A 23,509-nucleotide genomic window follows, 5' to 3' on the forward strand; every position below is an offset into this window, starting at 1 on the left:
TGCATCATAAGACCCACGCATATTCTATGCGGTCGTTCAACCCAATGGGCTGGGCTGAGTTCAGTTTTTTCATCCAAAAATATTCTGCTTTAAGTCTTTGTTTGACTGGATCCATGTCAGGGCGCTGATGGATGACTTCAAGAACCGTGAATTTTAACTGTGATATTTGGTGATGACATTCATTCCAATGGCATGATATAGCTGACTTGAGGTTGCTAAGCCTAATATTGCTTTTGTGTTCTGTGATTCTAACTTTAACTTTCCGCTCCGTTTGGCCAACATAAACCTTGCCACATGGGCATTTTATCAGGTATATACAATTCGAGGTGTCACAGTTGCCAGAATGTTCAAGTTGAATGGGAAAACCTTTGGTGGGGTGCATCAAAGTTTTGCCACAGATGACATTATTACAGTGGATACAGTTAAAACATTTAGTCATTCCCTTCCAGTTCTTTTTCTCTTTGTTGGGAGTGTTGAGCAATTCCTTCAGGTTTTTAGATCTTTGGTAGGCAAAAGTTACTCGATCACTGTATATATTCTTCAAGTCTGGCTCATTTTCTACCAAGTGCCAATGCTTATTGATAATTCTTTTGATTTTGGAAGCATCAGTGGAATATTTCAATACGCACACTGTTTTTTGCATGGTCGATTTGATTTTAGGTGTCAATAACTCAATTCTGTTGATTTTATCAACTTTAGAAGAGGCTTGAATAAGAACGTCATTAGGATACCCTCGTTTTTTGTACTTGACTGATTGTTGCAAGATTGCTTGTTTCGCTTGTTCTCCATCAGAGGTTATACGTTTTAGTCGAGTATACTGCGAAAATGGCAAGTGTTTTTTCAGTGGTTCAGGATGAAAGCTTTGGAAAAGCAAGCTTGAGTTTCTATCCGTGGGTTTTTGGAACACGCTAGTTGTGATCTCATGATTGGCAATATTGACGAATACATCCAAATAAGATATTGAATCCTGGGATATTGTGTGCGTAAATTTAATCCTTTCATTTTGACCGTTTAGTACTCTGATGTTTTCTTCCAATGATTCTCTTGAACCGCACCAGATTAGGAAAATATCGTCAATGAATCTCTTGAAGATGGTGAGACCTTCAATCCAAGTACGCTTGCACAAAATATAATCATTTTCAAACTTCTGCATAAAAATGTTCGCATATGAGGGGGCCCCCCCAAAACCCATAGATGTTCCATTGAGTTGATTATAAAAAACACCGTTCCATTCGAAGTAACTGTGATACAGAGCATACTGCATCAGTTCCAAAATCAGGACTTTCTGGTAGTCTTCCAAGTCGCTGTTCAATAAGCTCCATTCCAGAGCTTCAATGCCTTCTTTGTGTGGAATTGAAGTATACAAGGCTACAACATCAATTGTACATAGCCAATATGTTTTGTCAGGTGATAGTTTGACACTGTTTAACATGTTCAAAAACGCAGTGGTATCTTTAATGTATGTGACGCCTTTCTGGACCAATGGTTGTAGAAATTTATCGACAAACTTGCCAATCGGTTCTGATATCGACCCACAGGCCGAGACAATGGGTCTGAAAGGAGGTCTCAAAGGATCCTTATGTATTTTAGGCAACATGTAGAGTTGCGGTCTCCTGGGAAATTTCAGATGAAAAAAGGCATGAGTCTTCTGGTTTATCCATTTCATGTTTAAAGCGTGGTCAACGATATTGTACAAAATTTTTTGGTATTCACTTGTAGGATCAGATGCAAGTGGTACATAGATGTTGATGTTCTGAACATGCTCAGTCACGCTGGATCTGTAGAATTGAGTGTCCATCACGATAAGGGCGCCACCCTTATCGGCTTTTTGAAATGTGAGATCTTTGTCATTACAGAGGTTTTTAAGCGTGTTCCATTCTTTCACGCTTAAGTTAGGCTTATTCACTTTACTAAAGGAAATTTTCTGAATTTCAGACATCACTGACCTCTCGAATGCCTCGAGTGTTTTGTGGGTAGTAGGAGCGCAGAAAGCGCTGGGTGGTTTGAATTCCTGATCCCACACTGGGATGGTATCTGTTTGACTGATGTCTTTGAAGAAATATTTGAGTTTTAGGCTCCTGAAGAATTTGAAGAGAGAAAGTTCAGTCTCACCAATGTTAGACCTATAAGTAGGTACAAATGTGGTTCCTTTGTTCAGTACTGCCAGCTGCATAGAAGTCAATGATTTCTCTGAGATATTAATGACTAGGTTATCTTCTGCACTTGACTGCGTGTTCGCTTCGCGATTTCCTCTGCTGTTTCTTTTCCTTTTTGCCCTTCTTGTGACGTTGTTGGAGGGGCGTTTGCTGCTGGACTTATGTCTAAAAAAGATGTTTGTGGCATGTCTGTTGAACCAGCTGATGTTGTTTCCGCTGGTTTGGTGGATTTCTTTAAGGGCGGTCTGTTCTGCGCAATGTCTCCATCGGATACTACACTTTCTTGGGAGGAAGTGGTTGCTGATTGTTTTTGTGCTTGTGGTTGCCATTTCCTTCTGTTGTAAATTTCAGCCCAAGAATAAACCTCTTCCAATTTGTAATCTAATGTATCACGACGATACTTGCGGATTTTTCTTTCGTTCACTTCCTTTGCGTATCTGTCTAGTTTCAGATTCGTTTCCTCCAGTAATTTTTCAAGGTCAGGAATGGTATTCAATTGCTCTTTCACTGTTTTGATTTCTTCTTCAACTTCTGCCAACACTTTGGATAGTTCCTCGACTATCAAAAGTATCAGGTCTAGAGAGCACTTGTTCAAAATCTGATACCACTTTTCCAAAAATTTTTTATTGTTCGAACAGAGCATCGGCTTGAGTGCGATCCTGAGTCCCCTAGGGATCCTTTGGTTTTTGTGATAGTGTATGAGGGTGGTTGCGTGCAACCGTTGATTTATTTCTTTTTTGCTTAAGTATTCAAATTGCCTAAGAATTTGTGCAGTGGTCGTTTTTTGAGGGGTGATGCGTCTGGTCTCCTGGATGAGTCCGTAAATTTCATTGGCGGCTTCTGAAGTATATACTAAAGTTTCAGCTCTGTTCGTGGTGGACAGTGCTATGTCATCCAGTTGCATGTTTAGGAATGGTGCTCAAAGGATTAAGTAGGCTGAAATCCTGTGACAAACGATGTATGTTATCCTGAGCACTCTGTTTGTCAAATCAAAGAATAATTTTAACACTTCAGGTGGGTGCCCTAGCCGTCGCACGTAGCCTTAACGTGCCTTAAAAACTGTAGTATATGTTGGAGTTATAGACACTAACTCCTAGACTGGGGCACTCCAAATTCACACGAAAACACTGTTTTCTCGTTGCATTATTTACTTTTAATTGCAGTTCATATTGTTTTCAATTTTAGATTCATAGATAAACGTTTGCTGTTGATATGTATTTCTCCAACATAATCACATCTTATGCTGTCGCACAATAGTTGAATTCATCCAAAGTTTTCAACATCTCACAATACCCAATGCATTTCGGGTCAAACCATAGCCAAGACCCTTCGTCGGGGGTCTACATCAGGGAAAACAAACAGGACCAAATTAGTCACCCTGCCTGATAAACCAAAAATAGTAAACACATGGCTGAAACTAACACTCGCGCAGAAAATGGAAAAGAAAGAGTGCCTTCAGAGCCCAATACTGCCCAAACTTCAACTGTGAATAAATCGGCTAAATGCATAAATCAACGAGCTCAAGGAAGCTCCACCATGTGAAAGGTGAGAAAGTCTTACGCGTTACCGGTGGGCTAGAATATACACACGCTCAGAAACAGCTCACAAGAGAAGGAACTTACAGGTTTAAACGCGCGAAGACGCTTCTGTGGGAGTCTGCTCAATACCCATCGTCTAACAAGTTGTAAGCTAATAGGGAAACTGCATGTCACGTGATCGCGGTAGTGACCAATCACGTTGTAGCTTAACGGTCACATGTACTGAGTACAGAGGCATCAAAATAAACATAAAAAACAGACGCTTAGCGCATGCAATAAAAGAACATAAACAAAACCCAAGAAGGCTTAAGTCATAGCAAAAATACAGAACTAAACAATATAATTTGCGAAATTTTAAGGCAATTGAACAAGTTCATGAAGGAGCCCAGGAATTAAAAAACAAGTCGATGCATCATAAGACCCACGCATATTCTATGCGGTCGTTCAACCCAATGGGCTGGGCTGAGTTCAGTTTTTTCATCCAAAAATATTCTGCTTTAAGTCTTTGTTTGACTGGATCCATGTCAGGGCGCTGATGGATGACTTCAAGAACCGTGAATTTTAACTGTGATATTTGGTGATGACATTCATTCCAATGGCATGATATAGCTGACTTGAGGTTGCTAAGCCTAATATTGCTTTTGTGTTCTGTGATTCTAACTTTAACTTTCCGCTCCGTTTGGCCAACATAAACCTTGCCACATGGGCATTTTATCAGGTATATACAATTCGAGGTGTCACAGTTGCCAGAATGTTCAAGTTGAATGGGAAAACCTTTGGTGGGGTGCATCAAAGTTTTGCCACAGATGACATTATTACAGTGGATACAGTTAAAACATTTAGTCATTCCCTTCCAGTTCTTTTTCTCTTTGTTGGGAGTGTTGAGCAATTCCTTCAGGTTTTTAGATCTTTGGTAGGCAAAAGTTACTCGATCACTGTATATATTCTTCAAGTCTGGCTCATTTTCTACCAAGTGCCAATGCTTATTGATAATTCTTTTGATTTTGGAAGCATCAGTGGAATATTTCAATACGCACACTGTTTTTTGCATGGTCGATTTGATTTTAGGTGTCAATAACTCAATTCTGTTGATTTTATCAACTTTAGAAGAGGCTTGAATAAGAACGTCATTAGGATACCCTCGTTTTTTGTACTTGACTGATTGTTGCAAGATTGCTTGTTTCGCTTGTTCTCCATCAGAGGTTATACGTTTTAGTCGAGTATACTGCGAAAATGGCAAGTGTTTTTTCAGTGGTTCAGGATGAAAGCTTTGGAAAAGCAAGCTTGAGTTTCTATCCGTGGGTTTTTGGAACACGCTAGTTGTGATCTCATGATTGGCAATATTGACGAATACATCCAAATAAGATATTGAATCCTGGGATATTGTGTGCGTAAATTTAATCCTTTCATTTTGACCGTTTAGTACTCTGATGTTTTCTTCCAATGATTCTCTTGAACCGCACCAGATTAGGAAAATATCGTCAATGAATCTCTTGAAGATGGTGAGACCTTCAATCCAAGTACGCTTGCACAAAATATAAGGAATTGCTCAACACTCCCAACAAAGAGAAAAAGAACTGGAAGGGAATGACTAAATGTTTTAACTGTATCCACTGTAATAATGTCATCTGTGGCAAAACTTTGATGCACCCCACCAAAGGTTTTCCCATTCAACTTGAACATTCTGGCAACTGTGACACCTCGAATTGTATATACCTGATAAAATGCCCATGTGGCAAGGTTTATGTTGGCCAAACGGAGCGGAAAGTTAAAGTTAGAATCACAGAACACAAAAGCAATATTAGGCTTAGCAACCTCAAGTCAGCTATATCATGCCATTGGAATGAATGTCATCACCAAATATCACAGTTAAAATTCACGGTTCTTGAAGTCATCCATCAGCGCCCTGACATGGATCCAGTCAAACAAAGACTTAAAGCAGAATATTTTTGGATGAAAAAACTGAACTCAGCCCAGCCCATTGGGTTGAACGACCGCATAGAATATGCGTGGGTCTTATGATGCATCGACTTGTTTTTTAATTCCTGGGCTCCTTCATGAACTTGTTCAATTGCCTTAAAATTTCGCAAATTATATTGTTTAGTTCTGTATTTTTGCTATGACTTAAGCCTTCTTGGGTTTTGTTTATGTTCTTTTATTGCATGCGCTAAGCGTCTGTTTTTTATGTTTATTTTGATGCCTCTGTACTCAGTACATGTGACCGTTAAGCTACAACGTGATTGGTCACTACCGCGATCACGTGACATGCAGTTTCCCTATTAGCTTACAACTTGTTAGACGATGGGTATTGAGCAGACTCCCACAGAAGCGTCTTCGCGCGTTTAAACCTGTAAGTTCCTTCTCTTGTGAGCTGTTTCTGAGCGTGTGTATATTCTAGCCCACCGGTAACGCGTAAGACTTTCTCACCTTTCACATGGTGGAGCTTCCTTGAGCTCGTTGATTTATGCATTTAGCCGATTTATTCACAGTTGAAGTTTGGGCAGTATTGGGCTCTGAAGGCACTCTTTCTTTTCCATTTTCTGCGCGAGTGTTAGTTTCAGCCATGTGTTTACTATTTTTGGTTTATCAGGCAGGGTGACTAATTTGGTCCTGTTTGTTTTCCCTGATGTAGACCCCCGACGAAGGGTCTTGGCTATGGTTTGACCCGAAATGCATTGGGTATTGTGAGATGTTGAAAACTTTGGATGAATTCAACTATTGTGCGACAGCATAAGATGTGATTATGTTGGAGAAATACATATCAACAGCAAACGTTTATCTATGAATCTAAAATTGAAAACAATATGAACTGCAATTAAAAGTAAATAATGCAACGAGAAAACAGTGTTTTCGTGTGAATTTGGAGTGCCCCAGTCTAGGAGTTAGTGTCTATAACTCCAACATATACTAAAATCTTATAAGCCCCCACGCCATTTGCGCTCGGACCAAAAACATCTTCTGCAGTCAGCGAGAGTAAGGAGAGCTCGTTCTGGGGGCAGGCGTTTCTCTGTACAGGTGGTGACTCTTTGGAACTCTTTGCCCCTCAAGATTCGCTCAGAGCCCAAGATCCTACTATTTAGGAAACTTCTTAAGACCTATCTGTTTCCACAGGAGTGATTAATTGAGTCTCTCCTTCTGGTCTGTTGCGCCGGGATGCCCCCGGGTAAGCTGAGCGCGTTACAAATTTCATATTATTATTATTATTATTAATAAACAGGTCTGACACCATGCTAACCCCTTCTTCCAGCCAAGGGGCGATAGTACGTCTCGTTATTCTCCCAGCGCTAGCGGTATTCCCAGAAGGGGATGTTGCCTGCGTAGGCAGGGTGTGGGCTTGTGTAGTGTAGTGCTGCTCTCTAGCACTGCAGTGCTGTGCGTAATAAGGATGGAAGGTGTTGAGTAAGTCTGCATCGTGGCAATATTAGTGTGTGTTAGGCTCCTCTTCCTATATCCCGTTCAGTAAACCCTATTTCCTGCAAATTACACCTAGCCATCCAATAAGATTGCCATTGCAACTGACAGGCATAGTAATACGCTCTAAGATCCGGCACTCCCAAGCCTCCCTTTCTCGTACCAAGCTGGAGCTTTTTAAGGCTTATCCTGCGTCTGCCAGTCCCCCAGACAAGTTTGATAAGCCTGGTGTTCAAGAGTTTAAAGGTAGTCTGTGGCATCAGCAGAGGTAGATTGGTGAAATAGTAAATCAATCTCGGGGGGACCACCATTGTGGTTATAGCTACTCTGCCCACCACTGACAATGGTAACGTGGTCCAAAAGGCATTACTAGAACATATGGCTCTAATAGCTCTATTAAGGTTGCCTCCCAACATATCGGTGGGGTCCAGTATACATGGATACCCAGATACTTAAACATGTGCGGAGTCAATTGTAATACTGTGGACCCAAATGCAATTTCTGTAGGCGAGGCGTGCTCACGAAAATAAAAGACATGCGACTTTGTCTGGTTAATGGCTAAGCCTGATATATGTTCAAAAGCGTTGAAGACCTCAGCGAGGGGGGCCAGATTTAACCGAAGGTCTTTGATATCAAGGACAATGTCATCTATATAGGCGGAGAAGAGGTGCGTTGTGGACCATATCTGTATGCCCAGTTCCTGAGCGTCCATACGTAACTTAAGTACCAGGGTTCTAGTGCCAGTATGAACAGTAGTGGTGAGAGTGGGCAACCTTGCCTCGTTCCTCGAAATATCGGATGAGTGTATTAGTTTGTTTATATATTTTACATAGTTGCAGGTTAGTACCATATTACTTTTCTACCTAATTTTGTCCAGCTACTCTGAATACGTGTTTACAAAACTCATGTGCTCCTAATGCACAATAGGGGGAACAATCCCGTCACGAGCACATGCTCAGGAAATTCTAGCGCTGCAGACAGCAGAGGAATTTCCCTTTTTTTTATCTTGGGAGGTGGGGAAGAGCTTCCCCAACCTCCCCAGGCATATTTTGGAATTTCATTGCAATGGTGATCGCGGGCATGGCGCACAATCGTCATTGCAAAAAAATCGAAACTGAAACTTAATTTCAGTTTCTCAGTTTCAGTGCTTGTGAGGCTATCTCAGCCGCCCTAGCACCAAAAAAGATGGGAGGGGTATCGTTGGAAAAGGGAGAATCTCCCCTTCCAAATGGTACCCTCCACTAGTGGATCGCTGCTTGGGGAATATCCCAGGAGGGCGATCCCCAAGAAGGGAACCACCCACTAGCACACTGTGGCTCCAAGAAGGCAGGCACCTGTTAATTCAAGTGTATGCACGTTGGAAGTCTGCTATACAGCTGTATAGCAGACCCGACCGAGAATTGATTGCTACGGCGGTACAAGGAAGTAGATAACCACTCGAGTTGGCAAATTGACTTAGGAGTCCACGCCAGGGGAATCGGAAGCAGCGACTTCCAACGTGAATACACTTGAATTAACAGGTGCCCGCCTTCTGGGGGCTACAGTGAAACGTTTTGGATTGAGACAAGTTTTGTTCCACCAGCAATAACAGTTTGAGGAAAATAAGATCAAGCTTACAAGAGTTTAGGAAGTACACGGCGGTGGCATTACACCACAAGTTGTGGTTTCTGGTCCTGATGAGAACCCCCAAGCGGGTGGGATCGAAACGCGTAGACCTTTCTGTTCGTTCCACTACTAAAACAATTGGTTATGTTTGTTGAATAAATCTGTTGTTTCACTGCAAAAAAAACTGTTGGATTCTTGTAAAATTAGTGCCTATCCTTTTAATGTCCTTAAACAACACTTTGTTTATGTAGTGGTGCGGCCTTTCGCTAAATATTAAGATTGGCTGCCTTAGGACTTTGTGTTGTGTGTGAGTGTGATGAGTGCCAGAGTGGAGTATGAGTATTTGTGATAGTATGTTTGAACATCTGAATGAATTATGATCGAAAGTAGTAGTATGTAGTGTTCATTTGATTTGTGGTGCATTTTTTGTATTTATATCCCCTACTTTTTTTTCCTAAAAATCTCTTTTGAATACTGCAAATAAAAGTAATTAATAAGCGTATTGGTGATTGGTTTGGTTTTCCTTGCACTTACTACTGAGTAGTCCAAAGTGGTTAATCAGTATTGCCATTCTTGTTGGTTTTTTATAAAGTGGACTCAGCCTTACTGATTAGAGTCAGACCCCTTTTTTGGTATACAACCCCCAGAGAAGTATCAGTCTTTCTGCCCCCCAGGCGGCATATGGGGTGGTAGCCCCCAATCTGCCCCCCAGGGGGGAAGAAAGTCCACTAGAGACCAGGGCTGTTGCCTGTTGCGGGCCCTCGGCCTACCCACACAAATGAGGTACTATTTTTCTCTGAAGACTTTGGGGAACACGGGGTGGGTGGAAGTTTGTGGATCCAAGGAGATTCCAGAACTTTCCGCCACAGAAATGTGAGCAAATTTAGTTTTTTTGACTAATGTATAGTGTTGTAAGGGATTTTGGGTAACAGGACCTGGAGTGAACCTGTCAGGTCACCCCATCCTAGATTCCCCTGGATGTTTAGTCTTCAAAAATGTATAGGTTTGCTAGGTTTCCCTAGGTGCCTGCATAGCTAGGGTTCAAAATCTACAGCTAGGCACTTTACAAAAAAACGGTTCAGTTTTCACTGTAAAAATAAAGAGTGTCCACGTTGTGTTTTGAGATGTTTCCTGTCACGGGCACTAGGCCTACCCACATAAGTGAGGTACCATTTTTATTGGGAGATTTAGGGTAACACAGAATTGTAGAGCAATTGTTAATACCTTTTGAATTTCGATACATTTTGGCCTTCCAAATGAAAGACAATGCGTAAAAAAGAAGTCATTTGAAAAATTACCTATAATTCTCATGCTAGTATGGGCACTCACAATTTTGGAAATGTGCAAACATCTACTGTTTCTAATTAAAGAAATACATAGGTGTCTTTCATACCGATTTTCCCTGTATATATTTGCCCAAATTAATTGCTATATACCCGGTACATGATAAAAAACCATTGTAAGACGCTGCTCAGTTATTGGCTCAGGGTTTGTTGGGTTCTTGGTGAACCGACAAGTGGTATATATCCCCACAGCCTGAAAGGTCCAGCGGATGTAACAGTATATTGCTTTCAAACGGTTATCAGAATTAGAAGATGGTACACGTGAAAACGTTGACACAAATGGCTGTTTTTTTAATAAATGTTCAATTTTTCCTATATACAACGGTTAGTTTCCATGAAGAAACCTTGAAGGATCTACACACAAGACCCCTTGCTGAATTAACAATTTGGTCTACTTTTCTAAATAGTATAGCTTTTGAGGATCCATTTATGCCTTCATACCCATTTCTACCATTAACTGGAAAGAGGTTGAAAGCACAAAAAATAGCAAAAATAGGCTATGACCCAGGAAGCTACTTAATTTCTTGATGTAGGTTCGGTGTGTGTGATAGGTTTGATACAGATAAGAGCTGGCCATAGTACCAAGTAGAACTGAGCAGATTTAACCAGACACTTACTACCAGGTACAACTGAGCAGATTTAACCAGACACTTACTACACGGTAGAAATGAGAAGATTTAACCAGACACTTACTACCAGGTAGAACCGAGCAGATTTAACCAGACACTTACTACCAGGCAGAAATGAGCAGATTTAACCAGACACTTACTACACGGTAGAACTGAGCAGATTTAACCATGATTCCACCGAGATAGAGCAAACACAGGTTTCCCTGATGCGCTGTTGTGCTATGTCCAGATGGTGGGCACCCCACCACATAGATGCTTAACTGGCCCGGGGGGCTCACAAGTGGCCTTTAGAGGCTTTGAGAAGGGTGCCACATTACCCCCTCCCATGAAAAATGATGTCATCCCAGGGAGTGGGGTCCCAGGGCCACCAATGATTTGAGGAGGAGGGCTGTGAGGCCCCCTCCCAATAAATGATAGGATCGACCCAGGGTGGGCTCCCCAGGGTCTCTGATGGCTTGTGGAGGGATCACATGCATCCCCCACCCCATCAAAACTGTTTTTGGACTGGGGTGGGCTTCTCAGAACCTCTGATGGCTCAGAGAGGGGTCTCACAGTCCAACTCCCATTTGTAAACACACCCCACGGGTAGGTACACCAGAACCATTTTATTTATCCTGCGAGAGTCTTGAACTGTTTTTGGACTGGGGTGGGCTTCTCAGAACCTCTGATGGCTCAGAGAGGGGTCTCACAGTCCAACTCCCATTTGTAAACACACCCCACGGGTAGGTACACCGAGACCATTTTTTTTTATCCTGCGAGAGTCTAGCGGTATCACAGTATTTTTGTGCTATTTTGGGGTTTTGTGGCCAGGGGGGGTTCCACTGGGTCCCCCTCAAGGGTCATAGGAGATCAGTGGATCCCTACCCAGTCACCATATATATTTAGTTTTTTATAACTTCAGGACAGTGGACTAAGTCCCCAAGTCCTGTAATAACTGCGAACAACATTTTTCCCATGTTGCTGGGACAACTCAGAATGCTTGTGACAGTCGGAGTCCAGTGGGAGTGAGATGGCTCAAGGGAAATTAAGCTCTCTGGGTGAACCAGAATGCTCTATTTTTAAACTGGTGCTCCTGCAAGAGTCTCTGAGACTCTCACAAGCCCAACCATCCAGGTATCTAATTATTTTAACCTTAATATGTCAAAACTAATGAATGGATTTACACCGAATCACAAAAATTACAATGGGCAGACCAGGATCTAGTTTCCTGCCAAATTTGATGAAATTCCTTTCAGTAGTTTTTGCTGTAACCCGTCTTGAAGCAGTATATGGAAAATGCATGTGGATTTTGTGTTTTGGGACCTCCCTTGTTTCTCGGCCTCTACTTGACAGATCACCTCAAAACATTCCCGGAAGGAGCAGAGGCAGATGAACTTTTTTCTTGGGAAAGTTTCTTGAAGATTGGTCAACCAGAGCTAAAGGGTGCCACCTCCTCCCCAAGCCTCTTCGGACCCCTTGGATCCAATCCCTGGGGCCTCTCTTGGAGAGAGAGGGTCACACCACTCTCTCCCCAAGATACTTTGGGCACACCCCCAGGGGCCTTTGTGTTTTTTTAAAGGGAGTGGGTGCACAGCCTCCCTCCCCAAGCCACTATGGGCCCCTGGTCCTTATTATCTTTACTAAGGAGGGCATGCAGCCTCTCCTCCCTGAGCCACTAGGGCACCAGGTACCCCCAAACACTGTTCCCTTTAAGGGCAATCTTTCACATTGTAGATTGTGTGTGCCTTAAAGCGGTGCCTCATAATGCAGCGCCATGCCACCCAAGAATGCGTATTTATTGCTTTGTAGAATGCATCAGAGACCCTGGTAGAGCAGCTGCTCGCCACTGAATCCGACCCCCGCATTGCCGTTGATTTGCTTTAGAAAAGCCTGTTGCAAGATCACTCTTGCGCTATCACTTCATGTGCCTGTACGTTTGTTTTTTGCTGCTGTAGCGCATTCCGGTACACGATTTACCTGTGTCAAAAGGTCTTTAAAGATTCTGACAAAAGGCCACACTGTCTGGGCTGGTGAGGCTACCATTAATTCCAATGTTAAGACGGTCCACATGGCTGAAGTATAAACATTTACAGTCTTTTCAACCAGTATGTTTGGTTGCTTGCTTTTAATGTCCATTCTTTGAAAATATTGAGGATTTTACCTTTCCTTTATATTCTTTATTTGGGTAAAGAGTTAAAATACAGAGCGTATTTATAGGCCTTCCATGAGAGGTTTCTCTGAAGTCCCACAGGTTCTCATTTTCTTTTAGTGAGATCAGAGCCTCTCTCCCTCTTCCCAGGTCTACAAAACTCCGAACTGTGTCCAATCACACACTAGAGTCGACACCCCCTTCTCTCGCCAGTTCTATCAACTGCTTTTTTTCTCCTAATGAAACCAGAGAGTCTGTTACATCACCATCTTGGGTTTCATTAGCACAATTCTTTTCTTTATTTATTTAAGAAAGTGTACCAGATACCTAGTCAACCAGGAACCTCACACAGTTTTTGTTTATTCCATCAAAGATCTGTGTTAACATGCAGTTCCCTTTCTTAACAGTGAATGTTGTGACAGAGATTTGTATAATGTTGTATTATTATTAGTGTGGCCTCACACCAATTCCGTAGTTCTAAGCTAACAAAAACTTGACAAAATACACGGTATATCTAGGTACTGTTGACCAAAACATAATTCTGCAATACTTGAGATATCTACCAATATCCTCTATAACTAAGTTAAGGTGATTTGTAGTTTTAATTAAATAATCATCAAAGGGCATTGTGACAGGGTGTGCGGACAGGACACGACTACCCCAACGGACTGGTGGTCCGCCACCCCACTCTCACCTTGCACCTTTTCCCAACAGCTACCAGACTGCCCTTGGACCGAAGACCCGGAATCGGGCTGGCCGGACGATATCAACACACACGGCCCCTTTTACTCTCCGGACCAAGAGGAAGAGTCCCTGCCCCTCGGCAGCATCAGAACGTCAAAAGGAGGAAGTAGGAAAGAGGCGACGGACGGCGTTTCCCTGGAGGAAGCTGGAGTAGGAGTCAGAGTCGGAGACGGAGAAAAGCGATACCAGAAGGATACTGAGGAGGAAGAGACTGGGACCGAGACACCAGGGGGCCAATGTTTCTGCCCTTCGCCCGCCACGTTCCCACGGGAGGAGCGTAGCTTGAAGAGGTACAGGGTTGTGTGGCCGGTTGGGTGGGGCGGATGAACCAGCCCTGTGTGTAAAGTTGTAAAGCCCCTTGTAAAGCTTTCCCGTTCCTTCCCCTTACATGCACTCTTACCTCACGGATTGTATTGAATCCACAAGACGCACTATCACTGGTTTCCCTCACTCCCGGCCCTAACTAGTGTACCGTGGTCAAACCAGTCACCTGACCCAATTTTCCTTTCTTTCGGTACCGGAGCGGAGGAGACCCGAGCGGAGAGACGTCCCCCATCCGGATCCCACCGGTAGCCGCCTTCATCACTGGAAGAATGCAGCCAAGCTGGAGCAAGTTACTTTTACCTTGGATCCCGCAGCTCATTCCAGGGACCAAGCAGCACCCTCACTAAAAAAGACTTATATCCCAATAAAACCATCACTCAAACCCTTACTCAAGGCGCCAGTGTTTCTCTTTACCCCTAAACCCCCAGTCAGTCGAATACAGTAACTGAAAACCTGGGTACCCCGACCCCCTTGGGACAACTGGTGTCAGAAGTGGGATCCCCTTCACCATCCATCCGCAACAAAAAGATGCAGGCACTGATCGAGCACATAATCAAAGGCCAAAGAAAAATTGGAGTGGGCCGTAGAAAGCCAACTAACCTCCGCACAGGCAGATAGAGAACTGTTTACAACTACAATTACGGCCCAGCTGGAGAGCCTTAGGAATGTGCCGCCTCCCACCCAGGTCATCTCCGGACAAGTGCATCTGCATACCCCCCATCCCACCGGTGTGGCCCTGCAAAAGTATGTGCATGGTGAGGACCCGGACGCTTTCCTCCTAAATTTTGAAAGCGCCGCCCGTGCTATGGTGTGGCCCGAAGAGAAGTGGCCGTTCTTTCTGACTCCGCTCCTTACAGGAGAAGCCCAATCGGCATATCAGGCCGCTAACCCTCTAGGGACCACAACTTATGCGATCATTAAGGGGGTCATCCTAGACCATCTTGGTCTGGATCAGGAGGCCTACCGCGTTCGCTTTCGGAAGGAAAGAGGGGTTCAAGGGGAGAACCCAAAGACCCTATTCTTCAGACTACGGAGGCCTCAGATAAGTGGCTACGACCAGATCTCTGTGGCAAGGAGGAGATACTGAATAAAGTGTACTTAGAGCAATTCATGGAAGCACTGCCATATGCCACCCAACGCTGGCTGCGTCAACACGCTGGGCTTACGGTTGAACAAGCCATAGAAATGGCATCTCACTATGCTCGGGCTCAGCCAAAGACGAGCCCTTGGGAACATGAAAAGGCCCACAAAACCATACCTACCCAAAAAGTAGAAAAGAGACCCAAATCAGGAAATGAGGTTCCCAGACTACTTCGAACTACAGGAATGATGTCCCCTATGACCAAAGGACCTCAGTGCTTCGAGTGTGGGGAGTGGGGCCACATAGCGAGAATGTGCACCAGAAGAAAAACACAGGAGGAGCCCATGGAGGTCGGGTATCTCCCAAAAATGGTGATGTACTCCGCGGAAATGGGCAGCACGTTCTATGTGAGTATGAGGATGAATGGTTTTAGGGTAAGGGCCTTGCTGGATTCTGGGTGCAGACAGTCTGTGATCCAGGCGCGCTTTGTTAGTCCCGATCAGATTACCCCCCAGACTCCCGTATACATCCGTTGCGTACACGGGGATGTGAAGCCCTACCCTGGGGCCTCCATTACCATAGTTCTACCAGATAGAGAACCCTGTATGGTCCGGGTAGGGGTGGTGGATTCCCTGCCAGAGGACATGATCCTGGGGACAGACAACCCCGAATTCCTTTCCCTCTTTAGGGAGACCCTGTCCAGACCTGTACAGAGAGAGGCCCTACCCACATACCTGTCCCCCGAACCCTGGGTAATTGATAGGAGCTTTCGCTTTGCTCAGAGAGAAGATAGGACCCTATTCCATGCCTGGGAAAGCGCCCACGCCTCGGATGGGGTCAACCCCCAGACGTACCCCCGGTTCCCGGTTAAGTACAAATTGCTATACCGCCAGACAAGATGGAGAACTACAATTGTTGGTGCCCCGCTCCTTCCGGGAACAAGTACACTTCTTTGCTCACGCCCATTTGACGGCAGGCCATGCAGGCAAAGAAAAAACCACGGAAAGTATCATTCAGCATTTTTTCTGGCCTGGGATATATCGGGATGTGCAGGACTTCTGTGCCAAATGTGAGGTATGCCAAAGAAGAAACACCCATCCACCCAGTGCTGCGCCTCTACAAAAGATGCCCATCATAGGAGTCCCGTTCGAATGGGTCGGCATGAATATAATAGGACCCCTGCCGAAGAAGGGCCGAGGACACCTGTACGCCCTCGCGATCGTCGACTACGCCACCCGGTTTGTGGAGGCCTTTCCTATATGGACCACCACAACCTCTGAAATCGCCGAGAAGTTTGTGGGACTGTTCTCCCACGTGGGGTTTCCCAAAGAGGTGCTTACAGATCAGGGGACCACCTTCACATCCAAGCTGATGAAAGAAGTATGTACCTCTCTAGACATCAAGCATCTGAAGACCTCGGTGTACCACCCCCAAACAGATGGCCTTGTTGAAAGGTACGACCAGACACTCAAGGCAACCCTAAAAAAGATGCTGACCGCTGAAGGGCCCACCTGGGACCGACTTCTGCCTCTCGCCCTGTATGTCATAAGGGCCCAGAAGCAGAGTAGACTGGGATGTTCGTCCTTCGAGCTATTATACGGACGACTTCCCAGGTCCCTCCTAGAGATGACGAGGGACATGTTGGAAAACGAAGAATCCCAAGAACAGAAGAGCATGCTGGAATGTACCACTCAGCTGAGAACCAAACTGGGAAAGCTACGAGAACTAGCATACTCCACCCTGGAACAACAACAAGAGAGGTATAAAAAGACGTATGATAAGGGAAAGAGGCTGAGAAGAATCGGCATCGGGAAGTGGGCTCTGGTGTTGCTACCATCCATAAGCAACAAAACCAAGAATGAGTGGCAAGGCCCATTCCAGGTTATTGACGCCATCGGTCAGACCACCTACAGATTACGCCTGTCATCCACGAAAACACAAAGGTACCATATTAATATGATGAAAGAATGGTTGGGGCCCTTACCACGGGCGGGTCATTTTGTCACCCCATCAACATCCCCCAGCTCTTCAACGTTGGATCAGCTGGTAGTCAACCAGGGGTTGATATCCCAGGAGAAGACAGAGTTGGCACACGTCCTGGAGCCCTTCTCCGACGTATTCTCGGACATACCAGGGAGGACTAGCCTAGTCGAACACCACATCAAAACCCTTTGGGGATAGTGGTAAAACAACGACCCTACAGGATACCAGCAGCCCGAAGAGAAGCAGTGAGAAGAGAAGTTCAAGACATGCTTCAGTTGGGGGTAATCCGACCCTCCCAGAGCCACTGGTCATCCCCAATCGTGATGATACCCAAACCAGATGGCTCCAAACACTTCTGTATGGACTTCAGGGCCTTGAACGCTGTGTCACACTTTGATACCTACCCTATCCCTCGTGTGGACGAATTGATCAAGAAAATAGGCGACGCCAGATATATCACCACCATAGACCTCACGAAGGGGTATTGGCAGGTACCTCTTCGCGAGGAGGACAGGAAGAATACCGCCTTCATTACGGACGACGGATCATATGAGTACACGGTCCTCCCCTTTGGACTCCATGGGGCCCCGGCGACTTTTCAACGCCTTATGAACCAGGTGTTACAACCATAAGTCTCGTTCAGCTCAGCATACCTGGACGATATTGTCATTTATAGCCCTGACTCGGATGAACATCTGCGCCCCTGCAAGTCATACTCACCGCGCTACGAAGGGCGGGACTACACATCCACGCCAAAAAGTCCAGAGCAGCATTTCATAGTGTGAACTACCTGGGATATGTACTGGGGGAGGGCACCATAGCTCCTCAAAGCGAGAAAATACGAGCGATAGCTAAATTTCCCTTTCCCGCTAACAAAAGAGATCTACGGGCCTTCCTAGGACTGGTAGGGTACTACCGCCAGTTTATACCATGCTTTGCCGAGGTGGCTGCACCCCTAACTAACCTTCTCAAAAAGGACACAAAGCTACATGAATATTCTCACCCCTCCCAAGACTCCCTGAGTGCTTTTCAGCTCTTGAAAAGGACGATGACCACAGCCCCAGTCCTGGTGTCACCCGACTATACCAAATCCTTTGTGTTAGCCACAGACGCCTCCAATGTGGGGATAGGCGCCATGCTGTCCCAGGTCGACAAGGAAGGGATTGAACATCCAGTATTGTATGTAAGCTGAAAGCTCTTTCCCAGGGAGTGTAGATATTCCACCATTGAGAGAGAGGCCCTGGCCATAAAGTGGGCGATAGATAAATTGAGGTACTACTTGGAGGGTAAACCATTCATCCTTCATACGGACCAATGCCCCCCTGAAGTGGATACACCAGAACAGCAGCCAAAACCCCCGAGTGTTAAGGTGGTTTCTGTCTTTACAGCCCTACTCCTTTTCGGTGCACCATCGGAAAGGGAAAGATAACGGTAATGCGGACTTCCTTTCCCGTGTGTTTCCTCCTCCCGAGCGGGAGAAGCCAGGGGGGGAGGTATGTGGCAGGGTGTGCAGACAGGATACAACTACCCCAACGGACTGGTGGTCTACCCCCCACTCTCACCTTACCCCTTTTCCCAACAGCTACCAGACTGCCCTTGGACCGAAGAACCGGAATCGGGCTGGCCGGACGATATCAACACACACAGCCCCTTTAACTCTCCGGACCAAGAGGAAGAGTCCCCGTCCCTCAGCAGCGTCGGAACGTCAAAAGGAGGAAGTAGGAAAGAGGAGACGGACGGCGTTTCCCTGGAGGAAGCTGGAGTGGGAGTCGGAGTCGGAGACGGAGAAAGGCGATACCAGAAGGATACTGAGGAGGAAGAGACTGGGACCGAGACGCCAGGAGGCCAACGTTTCCGTCCTTCGCCTGCCACGTTCCCACGGGAGGAGCGTGGCTTCCAGAGGTACGGGGTCGTGTGGTGGGTTGGGTGGGGCGGAGGAACCAGCCCTGTGTGTAAAGTTGTAAAGCCCCTTGTAAAGCTTTCCCGTTCCTTCCCCTCACGTGCACTCTTACCTCACGGATTGTATTGAATCCACAAGACGCACTATCACTGGTTTCCCTCACTCCCGGCCCTAACTAGTGTGCCATGGTCAAACCAGTCACCTGACGAGGTTTTCCTTTCTTTCCGGTACCAGAGCGGAGGAGACCCGAGCGGAGAGACGTCCCCCATCCGGATCCCACCGGTAGCCGCCGTCATCACTGGAAGAATACAGCCAAGCTGGAGCAAGTTACTTTTCCCTTGGATCCCGCAGCTCATTCCAGGGACCGAGCAGCACCCTTACTAAAAAAGACTTATATCCCAATAAAACCATCACTCAAACCCTTACTCAAGGCGCCAGTGTTTCTCTTTACCCCTAAACCCCCAGTCAGTCCGAATACAGTAACTAAAAACCCAGGTACCCCAACCCCCTTGGGACAGGCATCCTTGTTGGTGGTGCCAGACCTCTGCTTTAGCAGTCAGGTGGCCAGCAGGCACTCCCCAGTAGATTGTCAGAACCCACCTACTGGTATTTCAATGTGGCCACAACCATCTGAGGAGCAGGGCATCACTAGTGTGTTCTTTCTCATGTGTCCTTCCCTGTCTGAAAGCAGTTTGCATGTGTAATACAACCTGCAGACTGTTTCTATTTCTGGATGCTGCATCTGGGGTTTGGTGTTCTGATCTTGAGCCTTTGTCTAAAGTACAGTGAGTGCTTAGATAATGACATGGGCGAAGGCACGCATTTCTTGAACTGTTTTCTATGGCAAAATAAGATCAAAGCATCTATTTTAGTATTTGAGGAACCCCATTGAAGAGGCCGCCCTACTGTGCCTTGTTCTGTGTTTTGTTTAAATATATCTGCAAGTAAAACATGATTGAAGGTTATTCCTCTTGATGCTAATTTTGTAAATTTAAGGCTGAATTTTTATTATTATTTACTGCTCTAAAACACAATTAAATTCTTACAATCAAAAGCTATGTTACTCTTCTGCACGGGTGGTCTGTCGTGTCGCAGGTTTTCTGCTATTGCAATGAATCGGAATGCAGCTTTTTGATAGCTATCCATTGACAACGAAATTACTAAACTCCAGCATAGAGTTTCCCTGGAGTTAGAGTCCGCAAGAAGGCTATCGACTGAACTGGCATTAAGAAAAAAATCTTCACTTGGTAGTATTGCAACCTCGAAAACTCCTGAGCGCACCTCTGGCCCTGCACCAATTATTACCCTGGCAGAAGTGCATTCTATTCCTGAGAACCTAGCTTCCCCTGTTAATTGTGACTCAGAATGTTCAGGTCCATTAGCCAGTGTTACATCTGTAAATATTCCATCTACTGTTCCATTGATTGAGATTATCGAGGGTGAAAAGGTGCTAGGAGATGCAACTCCGAATAATATCCAGGGAGCTGCTCAAATAACACCTAAAAATAAACGTAAACGTAAAAATCCATCTGTCTACGCCAGGAAGAAGGCTAAGGTAGCTTCTAGCCAATGTATTACAAAGGTGGTTCTCCAGCAACCTATTGCTACTGTTACTAATGTGCCTGGCCAGACGACCCTCGATGTACAAAGCAGCAATGCCAATACTGAACTACCCAATCTGGACGTAGTGGCAGATAATTCTGTAGAGATGGGTGAGAAAACTTCCACATCTTTGGATGCCTTACAATGGGATAGGGAAGAGTTTCTAAAAATAGTATGGGAAACGTTAAAAACACTTCTCAGGCCATTAGAAGTCAGACTAACAGGCATTGAAAATCAATTATTAGAGGTGGAAAAAAGGGTTATAACGCTAGCAAGTCTAAGCCTCAATGGGAATAATACTTCCACACACATCCCGACTATGGTCTCTTCGAGTTCTTCGAACACAAATCCATGTAATACACAGCACCAAAAAGAGGGAGTAGCAAAAAATACAACTAGAAAGCCGTCAGTAAATACTCAGATAAAACCTACTATTATACCCCCAAACGTGCCACCGGATAATACAACTAATAATTCCTTGTGGAACGGTTGTGCACAAGGTAAAAAATCCCATTTAGCAAATGTTGCTGGTAATCAATCTGCTGTGTCCAAGACTCCTGTCTCGCAGAAGCATCCATCAATCACTTTACCCCCTATAAATCATGCCATTCAGGGCCCTAATACTGATAGATCCTTTGCCAATAGAACAAATTCTCATAACTCTCATGTTTATAATAACTTTAAGGGAGGATATATTGATTTGCCCCCTGAAGCCAGTCCCTTTGCCATCGTCCTTACTGGGGTACCCGAATTAGATAATCAATACGAAGATAACTTCTCATCGCTAAAAAACAAGGTGATTTATTGGTTAAATTCTAATAAACCAATCCCAAATCAAATGAAAAGTAAAATCCTTATGGTTCGTAGGGTACCATGGGTTGGTCCAACTATAAAGTCGATTTCGGGCGACTGTATAGTTGTTTCATTCGAAGAACCCCACAGTGCTGACCAGATTTGTGCATGGAAATCGTATGGAGACTCATCATCCATCGTGGCTAGACCCTTATCGTTCTTTTATCCACCTCCGAGGCCCCGTAATTATGGGACTAGCTGGAATACCTTTACTCAATACCATGGCCATGCGCCAAATCTGGCAAGACAGACCGATCGAAATATGTGGACTGGAATCTCCACTTTTAACAGGTTCAGCTGCTTAGATGCAGTTGACTGACTTGAGAGTATGCCAAATTGTATTTCAAAGCTATACAACACCTATTGCACATTGGGTGTTAGGCGCTTATGCTCCAGTCTGGGGAATAATAATCAGAATAGGAAAATTCGCCCAGTTCTGAATCAAGCACACCATAATACACATAAGGGTTGTTTCGGTAGAACAACTAGTACTGCATCAAGGGTTTTGGTTACCAACGCAGGGAATCAAATAGTCGACTGTCAGTTAGAAAGTGCAGTTCCACTGCTTGAACCTAGATTGCCCATTGTTGATCGTGTTCTTTCTGATAGTGGCCGAACACCAAAGCTGCTTTTCCTGTCTTGGAACATTGCTGGAGTAAGCAAAAATCTGAAAGACCCAGAATGGGCAGATTATGTCGACTCCAGTGATGTTTGTTTACTGCAAGAAACATGGGCCATTGACATTCCGCACAGGATGGGATTTAAAACTTTTGGTAATGAGGCCACGCAGTCTGAAAGGGGAAGGCCGTCGGGGGGATTATTAATATGGCTCAAAATCACTTTAGCATTAAGGGTTGAACCCATAGACACAGGAAGCCCTGATATTCTAGCCTTGAAAATCATCACCGTAAAGGGGTGTGATTATTATATTGTTAATGTCTATAAAAGACCCATAGGCCGCTCAAGGGTTTCTCCCACCTTGGAAATCTTGGACTCCTTCCTGAAAAGAGTGGTTGGCGAAGTCCCCGTAATCCTGGGAGGTGATTTGAATTGTGACTTTGAACCGATGTTCGGAATCACTGATGTCTTTGAGGATGAAGATCAAGATTACAATATCCCTCAGCTTGAAACCTCAAATCACGTCCAATGCACCACCTTGGCGGTCCAACTACTGAGGCTAACAGTTGATCATGGCCTCAGAGCATGTAATGGCCGTCTTCCGTCGGATCTAACAAAACAGTCAACATATGTGAAGTCAAAAAGTAGGCTAGATTTTATTCTTGTTTCACAAAGCATTTGGCATTTTATGATTGACTTTAAAGTGATACACAGGGAGGAAAGTGATCACTATCCCCTGGAACTCCACATTGATGCATACATGCTTAGTGATATCCCTGCACCTACATCAAGTGAAGCTGTATCTGATGAATTGTGTGATCATGTGCACATCAATAATAATAGACGTGCTTTAAAATGGCCACATCTCTTAACCGAAGGAAGGACTTTGGCATCAGTCTACTCGCTCTTTGACACGACCTTTGCGCCAATAGCTGGACATCCCTTCTTACCTGAGAACTATGATCATTTTATTGAACTACACAAGATCTTTTTTAACGAACTACGAAATTACATGTCCAAATTGCCAAGGAAAAGACAACAAAATGCACGGGTGGGATACCACGGGAAACTATGGTATGACCACTCATGTAGAATGGCTAAGAAGAAACTCCTACATGCTATTAAAAACAGCCCTAAAGAAGATATAAGACTTGCAAGGGAAGAGTATAAGTCTGTCCAAAAAACTTCCCAAAAATCGTGGGAAGAGTCGGTCTGGGCGGACATGTTGACCGCGGCAAAACTAAATGATAATGTTGGCTTTTGGAGGTTAGTTGCAAATGGGGGGCACGCAGGCAGAGTAGTGAAGGACACGTTCATAGACGAATTGACATGGGTGACACATTTTACCTCCTTGTATAAACAATATGATAGTGGTGTTGAAGAGATTCCATTGTTACTTCCACCCCCTGAGTGTTTAGACTTCACCCTGGATGAAACTAAAAGGGCAATTAATGAATTAAAAAATAGCAAAGCACCAGGCCCTGATAAAATACCGGGTGACCTCTACAAGCACGAAACCGAAGTCTGGGCCCCTTATATAAATCGTTTGTTTAATGCCCTGTCCAAAAACTGTAGATTTCCGGATAGTTGGCGTG

The 23,509-nt window shown here is 44.8% G+C and overlaps 1 pseudogene; it reads left to right on the plus strand.

Annotated features, from left to right (window-relative positions):
• The first annotated feature begins 14,683 nt into the window (after positions 1-14,683).
• LOC147697877 (uncharacterized) lies at positions 14,684-16,097 on the plus strand (annotated as a pseudogene).
• Positions 16,098-23,509: the final 7,412 nt, after the last annotated feature.

The sequence above is a fragment of the Lissotriton vulgaris genome, chromosome 8 (assembly GCF_964263255.1).
Source record: "Lissotriton vulgaris chromosome 8, aLisVul1.2, whole genome shotgun sequence".
Classification (NCBI taxonomy): Eukaryota; Metazoa; Chordata; class Amphibia; order Caudata; family Salamandridae; genus Lissotriton; species Lissotriton vulgaris.